This window comes from Poecilia mexicana, unplaced genomic scaffold (assembly GCF_051168715.1).
Source record: "Poecilia mexicana isolate PSO_F unplaced genomic scaffold, ASM5116871v1 scaffold_15, whole genome shotgun sequence".
NCBI lineage: Eukaryota > Metazoa > Chordata > Actinopteri > Cyprinodontiformes > Poeciliidae > Poecilia > Poecilia mexicana.
In genome coordinates, this window is record NW_028263384.1 from 2653787 (window position 1) to 2680092 (window position 26306).

The 26306-nt window shown below is 38.4% G+C and overlaps 1 long non-coding RNA gene across 2 annotated transcripts in view; it reads left to right on the forward strand.

Annotated features, from left to right (window-relative positions):
- Positions 1–2739: 2739 nt before the first annotated feature.
- The window catches only part of LOC106913453 (uncharacterized), a 131196-nt gene continuing 107629 nt past the window's right edge, over positions 2740–26306 (forward strand). Inside the window, exons 1-2 of one of the 2 annotated variants that reach the window (XR_015765445.1) lie at positions 2740–2882; positions 3524–3678. This is a non-coding gene — a long non-coding RNA (uncharacterized LOC106913453). Of the gene's footprint in view, positions 2883–3523; positions 3688–26306 lie in introns of those variants that run through there. The other variant, XR_015765444.1, reaches the window with a different exon arrangement.

Consider the following 26306-nt stretch of genomic DNA (forward strand, 5'->3'; position numbering starts at 1 on the left):
AAATGAGTAAGAAACAGATCAGATGTCTTTGGAAAGTTTCTTTGCAAAGGGGAAAAGGCCCAGAGAAGAGACAGGAGGATGGATTTATCCCGGACCGGTAGGTGAGTCAAACATTACAAGCCGCTCTGTGTAACATGCGGCGACCGGCTGCTAATGAGGCAATGAAGCTTCAAACTGCTTCACCACGTAGAGACCAAGCAGGCTGTGGATATAAGCAACACTTCGGGTGTCATTGTCTCCCATCACTCCCAGATGGGACCGTCTCGTTGCAGAGAAACAAGCTCAGGGCTCCCGTTAGTCGTCATCGTGAGTTAAAATTTTCACGAAAGTAAAATGCTTGTTTTTGTGGCGCATCTGTATCTTATTTTGAAGGGATCTGTAAACGTCACCATAGCGACCAGAGTCAGAGCGTTTGGGGAGTGGCCGAGAGGAGATGAGTAGAGCTTGTGAGTCTTAAGTCTGGTTTAGACGGCAAGATTTAAGAATTGTCGGCCGATTCTCCAAACTTCTGTGACCACAGAGCTGATAAAAGTAAAACAGGTTCGATCGGTTTGTGTGTCCAGCCACAAGGCAGGAGCAACACACCACACGAACCGATTCCAGTCACCAACATTGCGATTCCAGAAGAAAATCCACAAAACCCCCAACATACGGGAATTTAGAATGACCAAACACGGATGATGATGTAGAAGCAATAGTGATAGTTTGTGGAGTCATTTTAAAAGATACAAGTAGTAACAAAGAGTGCAGCAAATAGAGCAGCCGCTCTATTTGCTGCACTATGATTTGGAGGCGACTATGTTTTTTCATAGTTAACATTTTTAACTGAATAAACATAGTAATATATAATAATGACCTTTACATATAATAATAAACATTTCATCTCCGATGTCCACCAGACTCTCAGTTGCGCGATATGTCAGCTGCTTGGGATTCCCCTCTGTTCTTACGTCACCGCGCTTTCTGATTGGCTACCTGTCACATTCAGCATGGTTGTGTTCTCCTTCCCAGTCAGGGTAAACCCCACAGGCCAAGACAACCCAAATTGGGTATATTCAGGATTTAGCGGGAACACCAACATGCAGAAGCCTTATCTGACGGTTCACAGGTTGCAGATCCCTGGCAGATGGAAAGTGTGATCCTATCTCTTTACAGCAGGTAAAAGTGCAGCACTAGAATATTAAATTCAATGTTACAGTTAAATTGTGAAGGTTAAAAAAATCCACCACTGAGCATTAACAAAAGACATTTATTTAGCATAATTTCTTAGGTACCCCGTTGGCCCCCATCAAGAACCGGCCCTGGCCTGCAGGTCTGTGTCTGGTGCATTAATAATACATTAAATGACCACTGAAGACTGAATTCATAAAATATATCATTATTTCAAAATAAAGCATACATAAATCATTAACAAACCTTTTGAAGTAGGAAATATTGATGTCTATTTGTATGATTTGTTCTTTAAATGACCATTAATATTATTTTTGGCTGATATTATTATACATTAAATAAGCAAATAAACCCCAATAAAACAAAAACTTAATCGATAATAAAATGTTCTACCATATCAGCTCAGGAGAAGATTGAGGGATGAAGAGATGCTGCTTTCTGGTTCTTTAGGCTCCGACGGGTCTGTAGTTCCTCTCCTGATCCATTCTGTCTGGTATCACACTGCGTCACGATGGACACATTTTTAAAAAAATTGTCTTTATTCATCCTCACAAACATTATTCCCATTCACGTATGTATCTTCACGAGAGGTTTTGCTTCTAAGGACGGTTGAGTATCTGGTCAAGGACCTCGCCACGGCTGCGTAGTGTCCGTCTCTAGGCAACCGTGACAACAGTGTCGGTCCGTAGCGTTCTGGGGTCCTTTAGCGCCCACCACCATAATTTTGTTGATTTTAATATTTCCTGTGTTTTATTTTGGTCATTATTGTTATAATATGTGTGTGATAGGCATGTCTATCAGACATTATAGAAATATGAAACAAATCACGTCCCGTATCGGTTCAATACGGAACGCAACATTTAACAGTCAAATACGGGACGACTCCGTATTTTACAGGGCAGGTGGCAACCCTATGCGTACCCCCGCTAAATCTTTTAGGGGTACGCAGTACCCGACCATACCCACTTACTTTGACCCCTGAGCAGTGGCAAAAAGTGGGTATGCAGTGATTGCAACGCATAGGGGCGCAGCACCAGAGGGGGTGCCAAAACCCTGTCTGGAGGGTGCCGATTATGTTTTCCCATACACTTCAGCGCGCTCCTTCGTTCCTTCCTTCGAGGAGGGGGGAGGGGGGGACGGCGATTTATGTTTTCGCATCCACCTGAATAATGTGCAGTTGCGCCATTGCCCCTGAGCAGCGCATCGGTTCAACAACGAGAACAGAACCAGCGTCTTATGCCCCTTTTCCACCGGCTCTACTCGGCCGGCTCGGCTCGCTTCAAATGCGTTTCCACCAGCCCTTTTCAACGGGGCTGGCCCTGCTTTTTAGGGTCCTGCTTCAGAGCAGGGCCAGTCTGGCCGGCCCTGGTTTGGTAGATGACGCAAGCTTCGCTGCTGTTCACTGATTGGCTGAGAGCGTGGACAAGACGGAGCAGCGGAGAGAGAAGAAAAATGAAGGCGCGACGTTTGAAACTCGCTGCAACACGGAAGTGATGGAAGATACAAACAAGCCGTTAACTAAAAAAAGATGCCGGCTTTTTTCTTTGTTTGGATTTCAGTATTCAGCGGCATCTCGATGGAGCCGTGAGGAATGAGTCGTTTTTGTCAGTAGTGGAGCGAATGTACAGCCTCGTTAGCCTCTTCGGAGCGACGGAGCCCCACGGTGAACACCGACGCAGACGCAGCTGACGCCGCTGCTGCTCTCCAGCCAGGTGAGCAGTTTGTAGATATATCTGTCTGGTTTTACTACATTTAAGGTTGCATACATACAATCATGGAAGACATTTAAAACACAAAGTCTGCTGTATTTTTATTGCTCAAACACAACATGCGCATTTTCTGAAGACACTCGGTTGCACATTACAGTTATAAATAACTCAATATTGTACAGCATTTTACCTTCGCTTGTTTCTTATCTTTGCGTGAATCTACGTGCTTCGATTGTCTCTCATTTTGCTGTTGCATCTGAGTTTCCCCTGTTGCGAGATAATAAAACATATTATGTGACATCCTATTGTAAAATGGCTAGATATCAGTTCTCTTATCAAATTATGAATTAGTAATTGTAGAATGAACAATAAACCTGAAGAAAACGATAGTGGTATTTTATCCATGGCTGTATGCATGCATAGGTCTAAAACTTACAAGTAATTACATTTTGTCTTTAATTTACACTATTCCAGTTATTTATAATTCTGTATGGTTGGATGAGGAAAAAAAGTGTTTGCATGTATATATAAAGTAACATGTCTGTTTTAAATAATTCCTTATGTGTATGTAACTTCCACATTAGTAACTGTTATTTATCTACATTTATGTGCTATAAGCTATAACATCTAATTACTTTTCCCAGGGAGCAGAAGAAGAGCAACATGGCTGACATGATGGAGAACGATGAGGAGAACCATCAGAACAGGATCTCCTTCAGGAGGAAGCAGCTACCAGCAGATATGGCAGAGCTCCATGGAGAATTGAGACAAACAGAAAAATAAAAGTTGTTGTGTCTCAGTGAACAAAGTCTCTATTTCTGCTCACTCCACACATTATTATATATACTGTAGTTTATATGGCATCAAACTCCTAATACAATCCTCCCAAAATGTGAGGAGCTTTAGCCAGAGTGAAAATAACATTATATTACATAAATATTTCATTGAACTTAACATTGTAGATTACCAATGAAGCCATCCGAAACGGAATACGTTATTCAGCAAACCAAACATTTTGACATTATTATCAGGGTTTCTATTAACAAGAACCCTAAATACAAATCATGTTAGTTTCTAGTTTATACATCATCATTCTATCCACTCACTGTTTATCTGTCTTCCTGCAGAATCTTCAATGTAAGAAAGGGAGAAAATGTGTCCAAAACCTGTAACCTTAATTAGTGATAAATAAGACTGAGTTTAAACTTTAAATTCTTAGTGTCCAAAATGTGAAAACATGGAACTAGAACCAGTCAGATTGGAAGGAATGTGGTTTTATTTGTTCTCAGTATACTTTGGACATCAGGTGAATCATAATTAAACGTATTGAGAAGTTAAAAACAACAGACACATTTTTTTATCAGAAATGTTTCATCAGCATATTGAGCTCATGTGATTCCTGCTCCAGAAAGGTGAAGGTCTCTGGACATCCTGAAGGTAAACACCGACCAGCAGTCAGGAAGACACTGATGAGATCCTACAACCCAAAGGCTGCAGAAGAACCACGGTGGTCTGCGGCGGCAGTTTACCAACATGAAAACACATTGAAATATATTATGAATTAATTCTGATATTTGTAAGTTATTTGCAACACCCTGACTGACATTAGCTCATGTATATTCGGCACTATTACAAGTTTTATCGTAGTTTAATACAAAAATCATCGTTAGCTCACCTGAACCGTCTGAGCCACCTGCTTTCCTGCCACTGCAAGGCGGAGATCAGCTCCTCCTCACCACATCGCAGCTTTCCTCCCACTGTCACATTTTCTTGAAGTCTCAGAAAAATCGCAATCAGGCTATAAAAAAATAGCTCAGCTCTCTCTTCTTCTTTTGTATCAGAAAAATATCAACTCGCGTTAGGTCGCATGTAACGAAGCACAGCACGTAGCTCCTGGAGGCGGGGCGCTACACCCCCCCGCCACCAGGAGGCGGTACCCTGCAACAGAGCCAAGTGGGCCGGTGGAAACGCGGTCACTCCGAAACAGAGCCGAGCCGAGCCGGGTTGTTGAAGTAGAGCCGGTGGGAAAGGGGCATTACACCACTAGCTCGAAGTCTTAAATTATTTTTCAGGTTATTTGTTTAGCTTTCTGACCGTGATACTAATCCGGGTGAGTGTTGGTAGTTGTGCGCTGCTATCTGGCCGCTACGGATGTCCTATTTCCTGCGTTGAGCCTCGATGTAGCCAAACTCCGTCAAGTGCTTACTCAATGGGGCAATGTTTTGTAGGAGAAATACTGTACAGTTCATATTAATCTGTATAATCAATGTAGATACCTAACATAACATAGTGACCAACAAACATCTATACGATGCACAACACTATAAAGGTCATAAATGTGGGTACATGTACACATTTCAAGGACACAAAGATGTCGAGTACATATTGTATACAGTATATCTTAATCTGTGACACTGTAAGTATTTTGTAGGGAGGAAGGAATTAGCAAATAGAGTCCATGGATCATTAATAAGGAGATTAATTGATGTTTTTGTTCATTAATGAGGCGGGGACAATGAACTAGGCTGGAAACATCAGAGTGCCGTGGCATGAAACTGGATTAGTCCTGTCTCAGACACCAGGATGCCATTATTCTATGCATTAAGTCCGTTTTAACACTGAGGAAAAACAGAAAGGCTTAACAGTGAACATTGTGTGTCTCTGGCATTGTGGCATTATGTGAGTGTGGCTAAGTCTGATGTCCATGTATGGGTTGGATGTTTCTCCATAAGGAGACAGCAGCCAGAATACACAATATGCAGCCATGTGTTAAAGGTAAGAGAGTTTTTCCTGACCAGCCCATTGTTACTATTAGTTGGTCACTTCAATTAGTCATTCAAGCTTCAGTTACCTCTATGTTGTTCCAATTTGTTAAATCAACAAATTATTGCTTCCTTATAGGATAAATCTCCATATAAATCTTGACCTCATGAAGATAATTCTGAGTCCTATGCATTTCTGTCACTATTTTGTTTTCGTTTTCCTTTGTGTGTCTTCACTTTTGGCAACTATTGGCAGGTTCCTTTGCTGTTTTATTTTTACGTTTTCTTTTGTTCCCTTTATTCTGAATTTTGGAAATGAAAACAAATGTAACAGTGTGTATTTTATTCACACAGTTAACTCACACCCATTTGAAAATATCTGTCCTCAATATAAACTCTTAACCTCTCATTTCTGTTTTGTGAATTCAGAAGGACAATATATACGCACTGATTATACCTTCCCTGTCAAACTTGGCACCAGAATGATGTTAAACTCTTAAATCACCAGACGGACATTGCCCTATGTGTCAGGTTCTGGGTTTTTCTTTAAAGCAAAGTGTCTCTCCCCTTTGGCTCCCCGTTGGGGAGTGGCCTGGAGTGGAGCTGCACGCCTGAAGCTCATTGGATCATCAGCAAAGAGAGGATTTAAGGAGCTACCAGACCTCTCCTCTCCGCTGGATGATTATTCCTTCACGGTAGTCTCTAGCTCGCTAAGCCTTCTCCTGAGAAACGCTAGTATAATTGTGTCCTTCTTGAGAAAACCTCTGCCTGTTGTCTGCCTTCCTCACTCGTTCCCTGTCTTTCATTTCCAGGTATTAGCCGACTCCTATTGGCGAATTCGCCTGCAGCTCAGAACCTCACCGGCTGCTCCAGTCCACTGTTTGTTCCCCCCCATGAGACACTCACCTTGGAACTCCTAATTGGTCCACCCTGTTCCTTTCCCCCCCATTGGACAGCCTTCCAAGAAGATGTAAGCTGATTACTCCCGTTAACCCATCAAACTTTTTGTCCACCTCTGGCAAAATCATTGACCTGTCTCTCTGCTTCCAGGCGAAACTCGGACCTATTCCTATGGATCACCTGCAAGACATTTGTGATAGTTTTTTCTACTAATAAACAGTTAGTAGAAAAAACTATCTGTTTTTTAGTTTTTAGCCCGGAGACTAATGGGCAGAATCAGGCCCATTAGTCTCTGGGCCTGATTCTGCATGTGGGTTAGACCAGTGTTTTTCAACCTTTTTTGAGCCAAGGTACACTGTTTTAATTGAAAAAATCTCGAGGCACACCACAACCAAAAATGTAAACAAAGATACTCTGTAGCCGCCTATATTATATATATAGTCATTCTTATCAAAGTGTCTTGAATAGGAATCAAATAAACACAAAAATGTATTTTTATCACATTTTATATTTCTTATTTCAAATTGCACGTAACATGTCCACTTCAAAAATACACCTGAACAGGGCCACAACACTGTGGTCTTAAATTTAAAGAAGTTGTAGAAAACTTCAGTGTTTTACAAACTAATCCACAAGCATTCTTATAGCCGGAATACAGAAAATAATTCTTATTCTGAAAGAAGCAATAATATTTGGGAAAGATTTCACTGTTACAATATGAAGATTTGCATGTACAAAATGTCAATATCTGCATATTTTACCCATCTAGTGTGAAACCTGTGCATATTTGGATGAAAACAGCTGATTTCCTGGCAGAAATTAAAGAAAGACAAAGCTCTTCCTCAACAGCTCTCAGTCTCTCTCTGTTTTTAGTTTTTATAGTAGCCAGGCTTGAGAAGGATTGTAGCCCACACCGGGCTACAATCCGCATGGTTCAAAATTTAGGAAAAAAGTAGCAGCTTATAGTCCGGAAAATACGGTACCATAGGTGAAATTGAATAATTTCCACGGCACACCTGACGATCACTCACGGCACACTAGTGTGCCGCGGAACAGTGGTTGAAAAACACTGGGTTAGAAGCCTACCATCAATTATTACATTATGAGCCTTTTTGTTTGTCAGAGTAAGCTGCATCAGGCAGACTGCGGGTTGAGGATAATTGTCATGCATGGGTCTCTGCTGGTCTCTGCACCTACAGAAGACCTGGTGGCACTTCCTGCTGTCCTCCAGTTGTCCAGCGTTTCAAAGTTCCAGTGAGAGGATGAAGGACGTGAACACCCGGGTCACACTTGTAGCGTTTCACTTCCTGACTTCCGTCTCTAACCTCCATCTGACATGTTTCTCATCCTCTTTTTTTCCTTCCTTTCAGACATTTTTAGCTAAATAATTCAAAGCAGGGAACAAACTCTGGTCAGACAAGAGAAAGAAAAATCTTTTTTTCCCTTAAAAGAAAATGAATATTTAAACAGAGGAAACAAGGTGCATTACATTAGGTTTTCTTGGGTTTTTTTTCCAACCAAACTTATTGTTGAGGAAGAAAACGTTCCCTGCACAAACATTTTTTACCAATATATTTTTTTTCTATCAAATTTTCTTTAGATTCCATGAGTAATATTGTGTAGTACCTGCAGCAAACTTTTAAAATATGTCAAAGAATTTAATGTTATAGTTTACTGGATTTGGGCATATCGCTATATTTAAATGTAAAAATATAATGTGCATTTTATAAAACATCATTGATAGATGGGTAAATACTTGATATTTTAAGTATTTTGTGACTTATGTAATAATGAGTATATTTTTTGTCTACTTTTATGTGTATCATTTCAATATCATAAAGAAATTTGATTTTGTAATTTAAAACCTTAAAATCGGGCCTCTGTCTCTTTAAGAAACTCCTGCTCTTTCTGAAATTCTGTCTTCAGGAAGTCATCACCACATGGCTCTTCTATTAACTCTTTATCAGAGTTGTTACCAGCTACTGACAGCTCCTATTCTGGGCTAGTCTGAAGGAGTTGTGGATGAGAGTGGTTCTGAGGCTGAAGCTTGGAACCTGCAGGTCTGAGGAGGAGCTTTGTCCTCGAAGGCGGGGCTAGGTCCACCTGGGCATTTTGCCCAGCTGAATGGTTGCCATGGAGATTAAAGTATTTATCAAACATTCAGGAAGTAATCAAGGCAACATTCCTGGTATGCTTTTGATGAGGGAATAACATTATAACATGATGTAAAGTTGATTTTACATGGCACTGCCCCTTTAAGGCGTAAATGTCTTCATGTACGCCTTGTGTAGTACCTGTCATGCTAATTGCCACTGCTGACCTCTTGATATGGATACATACTTTTTGTTGTCTAAGATTTTGTTGGGTGTATATATAAACATCATCCATACTAAATAATACATATTTATTTATTTTGCAATATGACAGCAATAATTGCAAAATACTTCTGCAAATCTCCAGATATTGGTTGGATGTCCCTGAACATCCAGCCACAGCCCTTCTGCAAGCAAAGCACTGTCATTTAATTTCCTTGCAGGCTGGTTATGATGCCAGAGCTCTTCGGAGGTCAAATGTGTCTAAGATGGCATTTCACACACATCATCTGCAGTCAGAGTCTCATCAGTTAACTCTTATGAATATTCAGAGGTAATTTGCATCTTCTTTACATAAATACATCTCAACTGAATCCCCTCCCAGAACAATTTTACAAATCTTTCCAAACCATTATCAAGCCTCTCCACCCTGAATGTTCTGCTTCCTGGCAGTGACATCATCAGCACCCCTCAGCCCAAGGCTGCATGTCAATCCCTCACCCCTCCCCTTTATGTTGAAATTTTGGCGAGGTAGAGCTCTGCGCTAAATCTGGGGGATGCAATTCAAAAAAGCAAGAAGACGGCACAATAGAGATGAGGTGGTCTAATGTGCTTCCTATTAGGAGTTATGATGCATGACCCATTGCAACATTCACTGTCACATAAACGGACAATTTCACTGAACTCTAAAGTTGATTGGAGGATCAATGTAACATAACAGAAAATATGGCCCAACAAATAGCCAAATTTGTAGCCAGTAAAACACATGAATCGTCAGACCAAGCTTAACACACTGCATATCTTATCTGTGCTGAGCAAGAAAATACAGAAAAAGGCTGAGAGAAATAAATTGAATGTGCGACACTTTTGAATGAGTGGGGCAATTACTTGAATCTAAAGTCCAAAGCTACATTTGGGTATATATTCCTTCAATTTCTTGCTTTTGACTCAATTTAGATTTCATATTTCAGTTTCTGTGACTGTTGTGATCTAGGAAAAAAAAACATATTTAGCTCAACAGAGGTAAAAAATAAATAAATAAAATGTTTAGTTCATTTTGTGGTGTGGAGATTTGGTGTGTCCAATCTACCTCCCCAACACACAGCCTATGCACAAACTGGCTTTCATTACTGGTTTTAAAGGTAATATTACCAATATGCACATACTTAAAAACTATGTTGCTTCAAAGTAAAAAAATAAATAAAAAACACATCAATGACAATCCAGACATTGCTCTCTTCTTTCTAATCGTTTTGTCTATGTAATATACATTTTTGTTGGCTCTTAAGAACAGTATATTGAAGTGGCTCATGAATATTACAACAAAGCTTTAATTACACATTTTTAATCATTTTTGAGTCAGTAAGTAATTTATTTCATTAAAATGAAGATGAGAGTTAGGATTAAATATTTGTTCATTTCTTCTTGCTCCTTTTCAAACAGAATAGTGGTGAACAAATTATTTTGTTCTTGTAATGTTTGCACATGTTTTCTCTGTCTTCTTATTTTTAAAAACATGTTTGAAATAAATAAATCAAATCAATATGCTGTCAGTTCTATGCTTTTAACATTTTTGTAAGTTTTAGAAAATAAAATCCAATTAATTTCAAAATCTTAAAAAAAATATTAATTTTCACCACAATAAATAAAACATAACAAAAGTATAATAGTGACAAAAGAAAGTGACAACACATCATGCGAGAGTTAATTACTTTTACAGATGTCAAATTTTTACTAAAGAGGAACCCCAGCTGTGTAGTATCTTTAAAAGTCTAAAGAGTCTATGGTCTGCTTTTCTGTCAAAATACAAGACTTATTTCACTCTGATGATACAAGCAGAAAAATTATGTGAACAAAATGCAGTTCATGTGAACACTGACCACAAACACTAAAAAGAGCTGCACATGAGGTGGTTTAGGTTACAAATGCTGTTCGGTGCTACAATCAGAAATGACAACAACCTACATTTTTAAATATTTTTTTTCCAAAGAAAATGACGAATGAAACAGGTTTAACTTAGTTCAATGTTTTTATGTTAAACCTGAGCATGAATCAATTCATTTTTGCTGAAGCAGAACTATTAGTTGTTAATAGTGAGTCGGCATAACACTGATGGGCTCAGATCAGGAACAGCCCTAATGAAAGTATGTGCTGGAAAGAGATTGTTTAGGCAACACTTTCACAAATTATAGAAAAAGCTCTAAATGTTAACATAGGGGACTTAAGAATGAGGAAACCTTCTCTTCCATGTATAGTTTAAGCTGAATTTAGAGCCATGTCTAGTCTTGAGCTCATGTTAAGCAGAGGATTTAGCTCCAGTTTCCAATAAGAGATGTGACCTTGATTTAAGAAGTGTCAAACACAGCTGTGCTATGGCTACTCAAGCTGATCTGAGATTGGCCTGAACCAATCTGCCATGAAAGTCAATAGTAATGGGATGAAACATCGTCTGGGACTGAGCTGAAGGATTTTGGCGCTAATTATATCCTGTTAATTGGCTTATTAGGCTAAGGTGGACCCCTCCGTCCCCCCTCCATCCCCCCTCTTGCTTCTCGATGCTCTCCCCAGGGCCAGGACATGTCCATGAACCCTGGCTCTGCTTTCATCTCAGCCAATGTCAGGTACATCAGCTGAAATTTGATTTATTGATCTCTCACAAGCTATCTGAAGTTCTGTGTGTGGGGCTCAAAGCGATGGGTTTGGCGATGCTGGCAGGCTGGGGAGGTGGGGCTGATCAGAGAGGTCAGTGCTTATGTTAGTGTCACACTGGACATCTATCACAGCCTGCATTACTGCTGGTGCTCTGCTTTCTACAAAGTCTGAAGTCTGTATTCTGCTTAGATTAAGCAGAACTATTGTAATCAGGGAATCCATGCATCCTTAAAATGTAATAAACTGGTTTTAAATAGAAAGTTTAAATGTGTTAATCACATGTCTTCAATTTTGTCTCGACAGGACTATTTCATCTTGTATTTTCTATTTTCTCACTGCTAACATAACCTTGTTAGCTAACTCACCAAGTTTTTTGCATCTATCATGAGTGAGTGCAAATTTATTCCCAGCTGGATGGGTGAACTTTGTACATTTCTGTGGTGATGAAGGTTATAAATTCCATTCACAAATGTCTTCAAAAGTTGGTGAAAATTACAGAAATGGTCATCAAGCCTTTCTAGACGTTTAAACAAATTGACCTTTTTATTTTATTTTTACTTATTTTATCTTGTTTCTGTCATTGCTAAGCAACCTTCCTTTCATGTCAACCATTACATCATATCTGATTTAAGATTAAATATGACATGAGCCGAGGTTAGATTGTATCTTTGGATAACCTTGTACTAACATTGTGTCCCAAAGACACATTTTGTTCATTTTCCTTTGTTTATAAAGGTACTAGAGGTAAAACCAAACCAGTGATCAGTGAACTCGTAGTTTTGATGATTGGCCAGATGGCTGTGAGAGCAGAAAGCTAAAATGACTTCTGAACAAAACAATAACAGATGATTTACTTCTGAAGAGCATCAAAGTATCTCATTTATTATTTTTCTAGGATGAACTGACCATCTGGGGATGAAACTCAATGTGGTCTGATTATAATGATCTATTATTGTTATTCATATTCTTATATTTAAATACACATGCAGTAGGTCGGGCAAATGCTTTCCAAGGATTTGGCAAATTCTCCTAACGCAAATAATGATGACAATGTTTTACTGAACTATTGGTGAAGATCTTTGGGTTTTAACTAAGACTTTGTACTTGCTGTTACCTAAAGAAACTCATGTCAAAATACATGAAAGACCGGATATGCAAAACAAATCAATCTTAATGATTATGTGTTGTAATTATAGCCGCTCTTAATGTGGAAAAATAAATAAATAAAACAATAAAAGTGATGGTTCTACAACCAGGAAGAGAACACAAACACAAAACATTTGACTTTCTTTCTGTGTCAATACACTGCATGCTGTCTGAGAGTGAGAATAATTAGATTTTAAATGATCCGAGATAAGTTTGTGCATAACAAGTGGAAGTGGAGAAGATCCGTGGCAGAATAACAAATAAAAATGATTTATCAAATTTGTTAGTGAAGCGGAAATAAACCTAATATAGCGAGTTTAGAGGGTTTGGTTGACTGAGAAAGATACTGTGACACCAAGGCGACACATGAAATACTGCACTGATAAGATGCAGATGATGTCTTGTTCCCAGGGTGCCAATAAAAGAAGATTTGAATTTAAAAGCAGGATGAAGGGAAACAGATTGAGTCAGTCTAACTTAATTACTTTTTTTCTTTTTTAACCGAGGAAATATCATCTAAAATATATTGATGTGAGGACAAAAAGGATAAACACCGGCACATAGACACTCACAGACACTCAGGACTCGGCCAAACATAAAGACAGCGACAGAGAGGGCATAACAGACAAAGATCAAGTGTTTCATGAGCAGGTTGATAAAGTGCATATTAAATTAGCCTGAACTCTATCGATCGCTGCGCTGCACCAGAAACGGATGCCTTGCATATCAGATTCAATTATGCTCATATAATCAGCTTCAGTTCCTTACAAAGTACAAGGCAGATAGATGGAACGGCTGGAAATATGGAGGGGAAAAAAAACAGCAATGATTTCCATAGACTGAATGGAATGTTGCTACTTTTAGAGTCAGTAAAGTAAATCTTCATTGTGAAAATAAAAACTCTCTTCAGTGTGCTTCAAGGGAAATTACAGTATAATAAAGGGAACTTGTTCTTAGTCTATTGTGTAATATTTTCCTTCCTCTTTTTGCTCCTCGTAGTTTCCTACTGTGATCTCTATTCACCGCTCTGTCTGTCTTCCTCCTAAGCCTATTTCAACTTATTATTTATTCAGAAGTCATATTTATTTAAGAAGTTCACTGTGAGGAGGGATCAATGTCTTATTTACACATTTAAAAAGTCAGTGGTCTGAGCTGATATTAAGTGGCCTATAAAAGCTGTAGCCTCATAAATCCACTGTCGCTGACATTTGGCTGTTTAAAATATGCACCTCTAACAAACTACAAAAAATATTATTCCAGAAAATGTGTTTTATAAGTTGCATGGCTGCAATAAAGGTAAACGTAATTTGTCTGTCTTTAGTGAATTTAGTCCAGTATTTTTTCTGAACTCTGACCAGCTTTCCTTTCCCATTTGAAGAAAATGCAGCTTTGTGTTATTTCCAACAGTCACCATGTAGGATGGCTGAAACTGAAGCTTATGTGTTAACTTGAGTCATTTGGGTTATTATCTGAGCAGTCAAAGGCACTCATTGAGCAATGAAAGTTTATTCACAAATAGTTTATTTTTCATAATAACAACAAAGAATGAGCTCAGCTGTCACAGAAAAGTAACATCCCACCTGACGATACAGCAGAACACTGTGAAGTCCATATTATTAATCTCAGTATAAACTAACATTTTAGAAGATGAACACATTAAATAACACTTTTAAAATCTATGACAGGACTTTGTGTTGAACATAATCTTCATTTCTCCAACTTTATAGTCATAACTTTTTTGTAAGCTAGCATACAAATTAAGATCTGAATTAGCAGCATCCTAAATTCCTGTAGAGGAAATCTGCTGAGCTAAAGCTGTCAAGTCTGAAAAAAAGTGGACATTTGATTTCAGCTGGGTTATGTTTCTTTTCTCTAAAACTGTTGTTTTGCTAAACTGTTTCTGTGGCTTTTATGAAGGTTTGGGGTCTCTTTAAAAGGTGATACCTGTCAGTCACCACAAGGGGAGCTGTATCTTGAACAACCCTCGACTTCCCATTCTTAAAGCAATGGACGACGACTCCAACCCGCACCCTTTTAAATTTAGCCTTCTGTAGCACTTTAAATGATTATTGCTTTTAACAAGGATGAAGCAAAATTGACTTTTTCCACACACAAAGGCCAAAAGGTTCAGTTTCAGTGCTTTAAGACGTATTTGCATGGCCTGCTCCATTCTTGCTATTAGCTAACAACTAATGACTGGTGATGTAACCTTATGTGTCATTTTGCCATCCTGTTTTGGCCACTTGACTCATAAAATGATCAAAAATAACTCTGTGACTTATTTACTGAACTCATAAATTATATTTCATAACAGTAGACTGAGTAGATTAGAAAACCTTGAAATAAAATGTAAAACTCATAATTGGGATGAAGTGCTTTGTGTAAGACAGCACCATTTCATATCCTTCATATTTCTGATTACTGTAGCAAATTATAAGGCTAACCATAAGGTATGGGCATGATACCTTAAGAGCATGATTAAACTCATATCTGAAATTGTGTGTAGGACTCAGTGGATTTATGTGATAATTTTCCAAGCACAATAACAAACACATGAAAGTTGTGGCCCCAAAAGGCCAGATATCTGGAATGAAGTTGAAAACTGTAGTTAGAAAATGAAGTGTTTTATGGGAATGTCTGAATCTTTCCTTTCTTTTAAATAAAACAAAACTAATTTGCTGAAAGGAGCAGGAAAATATAAATAGTATTACACAATTCACATATTATACAATCTTTATCTTAACCTCTATCTTTTTTAAAGACAGGATGTTTTAAGCTGTAAGCTTTGCCTGTGCAGTTCTCCATCTCCTGTGCTGCTGAGCCGATCATAAATTTTCTGAATTACAGTCACACGAGTTTGCTGCTGTTATAAATTTGACCATCCCATTACTGAGGACATTGTACAATTACCAAACATCTCAAAATAGGCCAATTATTTAATAGCAAAGAAACTCCATGAGAAATTACCACTTCACATTTTAATGACCCTTTTTGTTTTTTCAAAGTTTGCATATTATTAAATCTGGTTTCCACTGGTGGGTTAATCAGTTTGGATGGAGTTTTTTTTAAATGGTGGCACCCCTTATTATCCACAGCTGTGAACTAATGTGTAATACAAGAAATGACACTTTCTTAATAAAAGCACAACATCTTGGTGATCTTGTACACAAACAAAGCAACATGCTGACGGAAAACAGATGTTTCCCCCCTCCTTTTTAAAATGCAGTTCTGAAAGACATCCAGGATTACTTGCAATGCAAACCTTGCAGGGTATTTTCCTGAAATACAACCTCTATTTGCCCATTTGTTGGTTCTTGATCTTGTTTCTGTGACAAAACATGACTGATTTGTGTTGATACATCTTCACTCTGTGTCACTTCTATCATCGTTAAACGCGCCAAGCAAAACATATCAGCAAAAAACAAACGGCGCACACATCTGTCCGTCTGCATTTGCATGCAGCTGATGCAGCGCATCAAGAAGAAAATATAATTCTGTCACTCAGTAATGAGCGTTGATGAACAAAATGGCTGAGTAACGCTGCCAAGACGCGTTGGTTGAAGTCTGAGTTCTAAATAATGGGAGGACAACTGCTAGCTAATGCTGATATTATGTTCACGCTTCTTTTTCTCTCTCTTCTTGCCCTCCAATCCTCTCTCTTGGCTCTGCAACGGAATTCAATTACTCTCATACTCCCATATAATCACTTTTCATCCCTAAGGCCTGACAGTTTCCCTGGTTTGATGGAAAAAAGCCTAATTACTCTCTGACCTTGACTCTCGTTTTCTCGATCACGCTCCTAATTTACAGGCGGTCTCTCTCCCTCTCGCCTCCATTCGGTGACACCTGTTCAGACGTGTGAACCCACCGGACATGCTGACGGCGCCGCCGATGCATTCCAGGCACACAAACATGTTCACCTACTTTTAGAGCGCAGACAAGAGAAGCCACCTCTTCTAACTCATTTTCATCATATTTGATTGGTCTTGAAGTCTTCCTTTCCTTTGATTTCACCCCTCACACATTTGTCTTTCATGGTCTCAGTTATGTAAGAGACTCATCTTTCTTTTCTACAGAGACCCAACTCTTAACCTCGCAGTGGTTTATCGTTCCTTAGTCCTATTGTTAAAAGATGATGGGGGGGAATCGTGTGGGAAAGAAAAGTTCAGAAAGAGCTGTCAATGGAGGTTTGATCCTTGGCTCACTTAAATTTCCGTTTGATGACAAACTAAAGGGAGAAAAGAAAAAGTGAAAGAAAGTGATTCACCATAAGTCCAAAAGTAAACATGGACATATGGAGCAAAAAATCCAAAGACATTTGTGTTTGATTTTTTTTTTTTTTTCACAATCGTGGTTTGCAATCAGTTGTAAAAATTCACCTTCAGGCTCCCCAACAGCCTGAAGAAAACTAAAGACTTGGTTCTTGTCTCCATGCAGGTGGTTCAAAATCCTGAAACAGCTGCCACAAGACAAGTGACATTAGCTGCATTTACCTTGATGAGCAATTTGACATGGGAAAAAAATGCTTAATAGAAACATCAATTGAAAAAAAAAATAAAATAAATAAAAGTTTTTACGTTGGGAGAAGATGGGGTTTCTGGCTGTATTGAAATTGGTTATTTTGCAAAACCGCAATAGAAACAATTTTTTTTGCATCACATAAGTCACCTGATGAACAACCGGATGTTTAAAATGTGGCACTGGCCTTATCCCAGAGATGTTTGTGCCACCCATGTAACTTAAGTTTGTTTATACTATCTATTTCTAATTAATTTTTTATTTATTTCATGATGCACTCAATTAATGACTTGATTATGCATTTCTTTATTTAACTGTGTCACTTTTAACCCTCCACAGTTTTTCTGTTTGGAAGTCTGTTTAATAAATTATTTTCTAAATCTACATTCCAAAACTTTCCTCTCATCTACATAGTGAACATCTTCTAATGTACAGCAAAAATTACAACAAAATTAGTGAGACAAAGTGTAGTAAGTAAATAGATCAGTGATGACTGTAACAGGAAGTGCTTTTATTTTGATATTTGCAGCTGGAAATGTCCTAGTAATGTTGCCACTAGCTTAAAAAGAAAAATGCAGAAAGTGAGTTAATTTTCTGTTATTTCCTAAATTACCAAGTCTTTTAACACAGTTTTCATTTGGTCATTGTTATGAAGCTAAAGCTAACATGAACAGATCGGCTAATAATCAAATGCATCCTTTCACAATAAAACATGACTGATCATTTAACACCTGCTAACGGGCCTTTTATGTGCATAAACATGCTTCCAGCTACAGCTGGTGAAGCAATAAACCAATCCTCACCCTCTGCCTCTGACCAACGAGGTGTAAATACCACTGCACAGCTAAATGCTGCTTTTAGACCAGTATTCAACATTTCCCACTTTGTTCTGTGTCTGCAAACACAAGGAATGTCTCAAAGAAGAATGGCTAAAAAACTAAACACTTTGAAAGTTAGGGGAAGTTTTTGCCTTGAAATCAAGAGTTTAATTACTGGAGGCATGAAATAAATACTAGAATCTGACTGCAGTCCTGATGCTACAAAACGTCTTCCCAGAGGGGACTGAGAAGAGTCCACAGTGAGGATAAGTGGGAACACAGATGATGTTCATGATGAATAGCAGAGTGGGAACATTTTCACTCCACTAAGTACTTGGGAGCTCCTTTGTGGGCACAAGTGAATTAAGCTGTAAAATGTGCAATAAAATCCATCATGTTAACACTTACATTTACATTTTGGGGAAAACAAAACACATGTAGATATTCTTCATATCTTAGTGACTTGGGTTTTCATTTCAACTTAAAAGTCTTTCAAAGATTCCAAAGTAATCAGAAATGCTAAGTCTTTTTTCTAAACTGTTGAGCTAACTGCCTAATGAACTAGCAAAGTGGATAATGTTCTTGATTATCGACTGTTACACATTGACTGGTACACAAAAAGACGCGCACACACTCAGACCTAAGGATCATTTAGAAACCAGTCAACATAACATGAATGTTCTTGGACGGTAGGAACTAAGGACCTACACATTACCGTCATCTAATGGTTGAGACTGGAAGGGTAACAAAGCTATCAACACCTGCAACAGTGCAGCTCCTGCCATATTTCCAATTTCACAAACAGAATACAGGATTTATTGACTCAAAATTGTTTTTTAAAGACCGTCCTTTCAGTGTAGAATTGTCCAGACTCCTTTAATAAGAACAGGAAGCTCCAAAAGAGGCTAGCTTGTTGGTTGCTAACAGTTAGCCAGTCATGTTTTCTCATAATGTTTACAGCGTGTTTGTTTCTAGAGTGCAAAGTACCCTAGAAAATGTTGAAATTATTAGCTTAATTATGGCCTAAAACTTAAATTAAATTTAGATCCATCCTTCAATCAATATATTCTGATTAGTACAAGATTTCTTTTAAAACATAACACCATCAGTTAAATTAAAATAACTCAGTCTGTAGATTTCCAGAACCATAGTTCTGGTTTGTGTGCAAATTCATATCTACAGGGTCAAACTGTTGGCCTCAGCCCCTCTGTGACCCACACTCTCCCAAAAAGAGGGTAATAAATGTCTTCTTGATACAAGGTTTCTCTCCATGTATAGATAAAGATCCTTTCTCACAAGTAGTTAAAATGGCCTGTGTCAGGACATAGGATGGGTTCGGTTGTAAATCATCTTCCAGGCCGCTAGAGGCACTTCCCTGATTTACATTTGCTAAGGAGGAAGGGACGCTCCCGAGGAAGAAAAGCTAGCCGCCTGAGCTAAGATAGCAGAAGGCTATATGTTTTTCTCCGGGCACTCGCTGGCAAGCGGCCTGCTCTGTGATGTCTGTTTTTTGTTCTACATGTCAGGTAACTGTTTGTTAATCATTTTGTCTTTTATACGATGCGTTGTGTGATTGTATTTGAGCTGCGATGTCTTGTTTGGCTCGTCTTTTTGTTGTTGTAAATGGCCTCAACTTTGCAGACGTGGATCTGAACCTGGTCGGTCAAAATACAGAACAAGCAAGAAGGTAAAATAATATTTTATTTCTTAACAAAACCCACCCAGTGTAGTGAATCCCCGGTGTTCTTAGGGCTTAGAAACTGCAACCGCCCACAGACAGCTGGGGTGAGACTTCCTCTAAAAACACTCAGAACAGCCAATTTTAATAGTTCAAAACAACAAATGTTACTTAACATGGCGCTAACGCAGAAGCTAACACCCACTGCTGCAGCATCATGGAAAAATGAATAGCACTCTTGGATTGGTTGCTGAGCAAATGCTAGCCAATAGCATGACAGTTAGCATTGGTCGGTATTTCAGCTTCCAAACTGTAGTCTCCTTTGAGTGTTTTAGATATGCTCTACAGATTAGGTTTTATTGAGAGTTATATTCCACAGAAAAAATAAGTGAACCTGCCAGTAAGTATTAAACCATGAATAGGCAAGAATCAAAAACTACTTCTGTCCTAATAGTTTAATAATAACCTGCAATACATGATATTATGTGTGAAGATAGACTGTTGTCACCTGTTGCACCGTGCGGACAAGGTGATGTGTGTATATCATTAATGCCTGTTGACACATTTTCTACACATACCAAGGATCATGATGGGAACACATTACCGTCATCTAGTGGTTGGAGTTATGGGCAATTATGCTGCACTTTGCAAATTTCTTCCTTAAAAACCTGGATTTCTAACCATTTCGGAAAATAATTCAAATAAACAATGTCTTAGATTCAGCTTGGCAGCAAAGTCACTACTAATGGTGGAAGAACTGAATACTAATATCCCACACTAAAATGATCAAGAGAAACATTCTGTTTGTGAAGTGTAACATTTTGAGATCTCATCACACAAGATCTTGGTCTACTATCTATAGTGATGTTACTCTAGTAAATCAAAACACCAATCCTTTATTTTTCAAAGCAAATAGTGTTAACAGATAGAAGAAAACTGACAATAAGAGTTGATGATGCTGTATTTTCAAACTGTCCTATAATTTAATAGGACCAGCACAGTTTTCTGGGAAATCACAGTGCTTATTTCCCAGAAAACATTTTTTATTCACACCGCTTTGATATTTAACTTGTTTTCTTGTGTTCTGATGCTATAAGTGGACCTAGTTGATGCCGATGGCTCAGTCCAACACTGTTGGTTCAGTTGCTGGGTAATAACAGCTTGAGAATGAAAAAATTCTGATTACATCTGATGAAAATACACTGCCAGTGTGTGCTCCACTTCCAGCAGACTGTGAGAGGCCCCGCAAATATCCGCCTGTATCACAATCTCTGGGGAAACTGAATAAAGGCAAAAAATAGTTTTCTGACTCAATCAGAGGAGAGTTACTCCCTGACGGACCCGCATTAATATTTCCATGCTGCGTAGAAGAGTCAGTTGGGCCTCTGATGCTGCTTCAGACATATTTGCATCAACTTGTGTAAACCTGATATGTGCTGTGTTTTTGCATAATTTTGCAGTGGTGCTATTAGCGATCAAGCTAACAGGCCAACTTTCTCTAAATAATGTCAGTTTGATTCCGATTACTTTAGCAGTTGGAACAGTATCCACAGTCTGATGCTAAGTATTATCTAGAGCACATGACCCGCTGTTGCAATGAGTGAGGAGCTGATTGAACTTAATATTTAATCAGCTGTAGGAACGGCTCTCTGACCTCATGTCGACCTCCAGAGGTCTCCCACAGACAGACACAACTTTGCTCTGGCTGTCTGCTGTTCTGCTCTAATGGAACCAGAACCAACCAACCCGTTCCTTACTCCATGTTGTACATGCTAGATTCCCCAACTCCAGTCCATTAGCTGGAGGCTTGCATGTGTACAAGATTTTTTTTTTTTAATTATTAAAACAGAACTTTTGAATTGAGCACATGTAGACTTGGCATTAGGTCTATATTTAAAGTAACTGTTTTCTTTGTGGATTCGCAGTCGGGGGTGGGGGGAGATATTTGGTGCATCACAGGGTTTTTTTTTTTGTTTGCTTTGGTTTTTTGTTTTTCCAAGATTTCCACTTCCAAAGAAAGTATACCTCAGCTGTGAGAGGCAGAATCTAGCTGAGTATTTCACGTCGTCATGCCACGACTCGTCTTCAGTGTTCTTACTGAGGGGAATCTGTTGATACCTGGCCCATCCATCCCCATTTCACCTGCATCCAAGATGCCATCTATGGCAAAAAAGTGCGGTTTAGGGATGATTCCTCCTTGGTGACAGATTTGCCTCCAATCACCTCAAAGCCAATGTGGCATGTCTGTCACCAACACCTGTTGGTGCGTCTTCCACACATACGCAGGACCTTATTGGAAGCACATTACTGCCATCTAGTGGTCAGAGTTATGCTCAGTTATGCTTAATTTTGATAAGTTGCACACTAAATATCTGAGTTTGTATCTGATGGATGTGAGATATTAAAACAACAATTTCTACTTAAATTAGAATTTGTTCACATAGTTTGGATACATTTAAGTAGTAAGTATGCAAACAGAGAGAAAGAAGCTGATTGCAGTAAAAGGGATGTGGATGAATCTAAATACGGTAAAAATTCAAGAGGAAAACCTGTTAGCCTCTCCTTCCAGCAGGATAACACTAAGACAGAGCTCCAATCCAATGGGTGGCATCAGAGTATATTCATGAGGTAGAATGGCCCAGTCAAAGTACAGATCTATATCTGGTAGATGAATTGTGACAAGACTTTTTTTTTTTTTAATCTATGTGTAGATGCTCTCTATCCAATTTTGTAAAGGACAATAACACCATATATGTAGGATTTTCTTATAGTTTTACACCAAAAAGCATATTTAAACATTTTTAATAGCATAGTCACAATCTTTTCCGTTTTTGTGCTAAGTAATTAGAAAACGATGTTATGGAGCGAAGTGGAGCCATTTTCAGTAACTACCCCGGGTCCCTGGAAACAAGCCTGGAAAATGTGACAACATAAACAGACGTTAGATTACTCTGTCCTGGAGGCAATTCTTTCAAAAAAGGTCCAACTTTCTGAGATAATTAGGCCATTTTTTAGCTTCAACTGGACCACAGATGCCAGCTCCGTTGGAACTGAGACACTGACTTCCAGACTGATTTAATCAATCTTTTTTTGTTCACAAGTTGTAAATATGTATTTACACCCTTATAGATTTCCTGTTTTACTAAAGCTAATTTTATCAGAAAATACCCTAGTTTTGAGAGGTAACTTATTCATGTAGAGCAATATTAAGCAGCGTTATTCCCTTAAAGGGGCAGTATTATGCATTTTCCAGGCATACAGTGCCTTTTTTTAGCACAATCAAGTAACTTTGTTAACTTCAGTTGTTATAAAAATGCTACATTCACCAAATATGACTTCAGAGAAATTTCATTTCCTGATTTGACACTTTGAAATTGGGCCTCTGTCTCTTAAAAAACTCCTGCTCTTTCTGAAACTCTGCTTTCAGGAAGTCACCACAACATGGCTCCTCTATTAACCCTTTAATAATGTTTTTACCAACTATTGAGAAGTAGCTCCTGTAAGGAACTCAGCAAATGAAATCTGGTGTTTGCTAATTGCTGCTGCCGCTAGTCTAGAGGAGCAAGGCGGAAAAGGCTGGATACTTCCCCTTTAACAACTGAAGTCAATTTGAAAATTTAATCTTGTAGTTATTTTCATAACTTTTGTCTCATACTAACATTTGTGTGATAAGTCTGATAAAAAAATTGTAAGGGAGGGTTAAATACTTTTTTTACCGTCCTGTCAAAATGTGCTTGTCTAAACTTATTGTTGTGCTCCCATCATTTCTGATCTAGTATAATAAAAGCCAAAAGTGGAGGTGTCGTAGTGGTATTCTGTTACTTTGCTAATCATAACATTATATGTTCACACTAGGAGCCGTTATCAGCGCGGCGGCCCTGCTGAGCTCTCTACTTGACGTGATCTGAGTTATCACACATATCAAAGTTAATTCCTCAGCGCGGCTCCGTCTACGCTGCTCATCGATCTGCTCTTTGTATCTCCATAAGCCAGCATGTGTTACACTAATAGAGGAAGTGTAAAGTTACTTTGTGACCTTAATAAAGCCTTCACTTTGCACTTTAGTCTGCAGTTGCCTTCAAATCAGGCGGCTTAGCTGCCAGTTGACATAAAAAATAATATCTCAGAGTGAGGTGAACAGATTTAAATCTCTCCCACACCCAGATCCATTACCCCCTCCCTATCCTGCTGAAAGGAAAAGAGAATACTCCTCTTTATTCATGTTTTTTGTGAATAAACATGATGTACATTGGATGTAGAATGTCGGTGAGTACGTGTATCAGATTGCAATTCGAGAAATCAATTCACAGTTATATTTAATTCTGAGCTTGAATTCTAACATGAATATGTAAACAATTGCACTGTAGCTTTGATTGGAGCTACAGTGAAAAGAATACCAAGAGATTATTTTTTTTGTAAAAAAAAAAAAAAAAAAAAAAAGGTGAAAATTGTTTATTATTTTATATTCAACTTGTAACTACACATTGCTTTGTGTTTGTGTATCACATAATATCCCAGAATATTATCTCAGATGATATAAATGAGGATTGTGATTTTAGCAGTTGTAGAGTCTCTATTTTCTTTGGCTAAAGACCATTAGCCATTTCTTCCTCTAGCTACAGACTAGTGAGTTTGTTTTGTTGAGTTTACCCAGAATTCCCTGCTCTACAGTCTCTGGTCCACTTGGCGTTCACTAGAACTGCACCAGAGTTCACTTCAACTGAATCGGTTTGTAGGAGACCTGAGTTTGTCCCTTTGGTTTGATGACAAACTGGACTTTCTAGGAAAATGAACTAGAGTTTAATTAAAGCAGAGCTGCTGTGATTCTCACCTCTCACTCTGAGACGTCTCATTAAACTCTCATTGGTTCTTTTTAGTTAAGAACTTTAAGTCCCAGTCAGTTTCTAACTAAACATGCCCCAGTAGCTGCCTCTGGCAGAAGAAAAGAAACTTCAATGTTTCAACCCTTTGTGACAAAACATAGCAAACCTGCACAGGGAGTGAAGTGAATATAAAACTCTTTTTGAGAAGTTTGCTGTGAAACCTTTACTTCTCACCTTCTGTGTGCGCTGCATTGAGAGGTGTGACACGAGATGTCACATAAAAATGCCAAGCCTCTTCTGTCTCAAGAGAGGGTAATGAGGTGCAAAGTGGAGCAGAGATGTGTGTGCAAAAAAAAGGTTGGAGGATTCCTCTAGAACTTCAGAAACAAAAGTGTTTTTCAAATGAAGAGTTTGGGAAATAGAAATTTTTTTTTCTCCCAATTTACTAGAAGGACCTCTACCTGCATAGGAGGGACTGTGACATAGGTCACCATATTTGACTAAAACCTGCTGCAGGGAACGACGGCTCAGTTCAGATGGACGGACGTTTTCATCCGAACTGCAGCAAAGCTTTAGTATTTAGTTTATGGAACATTGCAATTAGCAAATGGCACCTCTGGGTCCTTCAACAATGCAAAGGTAAAAGTTGTTTCTCTGGCACTCTCCTCCCCTAAAGTGCAACAAGGCGTTGAGATTGTATTCACAATTACCATTTTAGTAGGTCTTTGTTTTTGCAACACAAACAGGGTAAAGCGGCTCCCTTTGAGAATGAAAATTTGATGAAACATGTTTCCTTTCAGCTGCAAACTATTTACTTCAGTCTCTGTTCAGAAAAATCAGTAATGCACAGATCAGCAGGGGCATATCAGAGCAGCTAACAGTCTGCAGCGCTGATCCCAGGGGTTCACACAAGAAGCACAATCTGTTAGGAAACTGACTGGGAAAACTTTCATAAAAAAATGAATTTAGAGAGTGAATTTAGTGAAATATCCATGGGTATTCAGTTTAAGGACATATGCTGCATAAAAAGAATGAGCTGCTGTTTGTAAGGACATGCAGTCAAAAACTGATAATATTTTGTGTTATTTAGGCTGTGGAAACAGAGGAAAAAATAGGGGTTCATTTTTCAAAGTTATTTTCATCATGTTATCCACTCATTTAGAAATGTCAGTTTATATAGTTGGCAAACTGAATATATAGTTAAACGTTTAGCTACAAATATTTAGTTGGTAAGCTAAATACAATTACAAAGCTAAATATTTTGTTAGCTAAACGTAAACTAAATTCTTAGCTTACTAACTCAATGTTTACTTTCTAAAGTCTATATTTTACTTTCTTATTAAACCAATTAATAAATTTTATTTGCATAGCATATAAACATAGTAAAAAATCATAAAAGCATCATAGAATCACCAAGTGAAAAATCAATAAACATTTGTTGAGTGCCATCATCAAAATCATCAATACACATCAAATATGTTGATCAGTGTTTCATTTATTATGGTTCAAAAGCAACTCTAACCAGGTGGGTCTTAGTCCAGATTTAAAGGAACTCAGTGTTTCAGCTGTTTTTCTGTTTTCTGGATGTTTGTTCCAGATTTGTGATGCATAGGAGCTGAATGCTTCATAAATATTTAGTTTGGAGCCGAGTATTTAGATGGCTAACTATCTAAAAATGAATATAAAGGACTCCAAATCACTGTACACCACATTCAGTTATTCACACATTGATATGCTGCTGGTGGTGAGCAACACTCCAGCCACATCTGCCCTGGGGCGGTCTGCAATTGGCAACACTGGACCCTCTGACCTCCACCA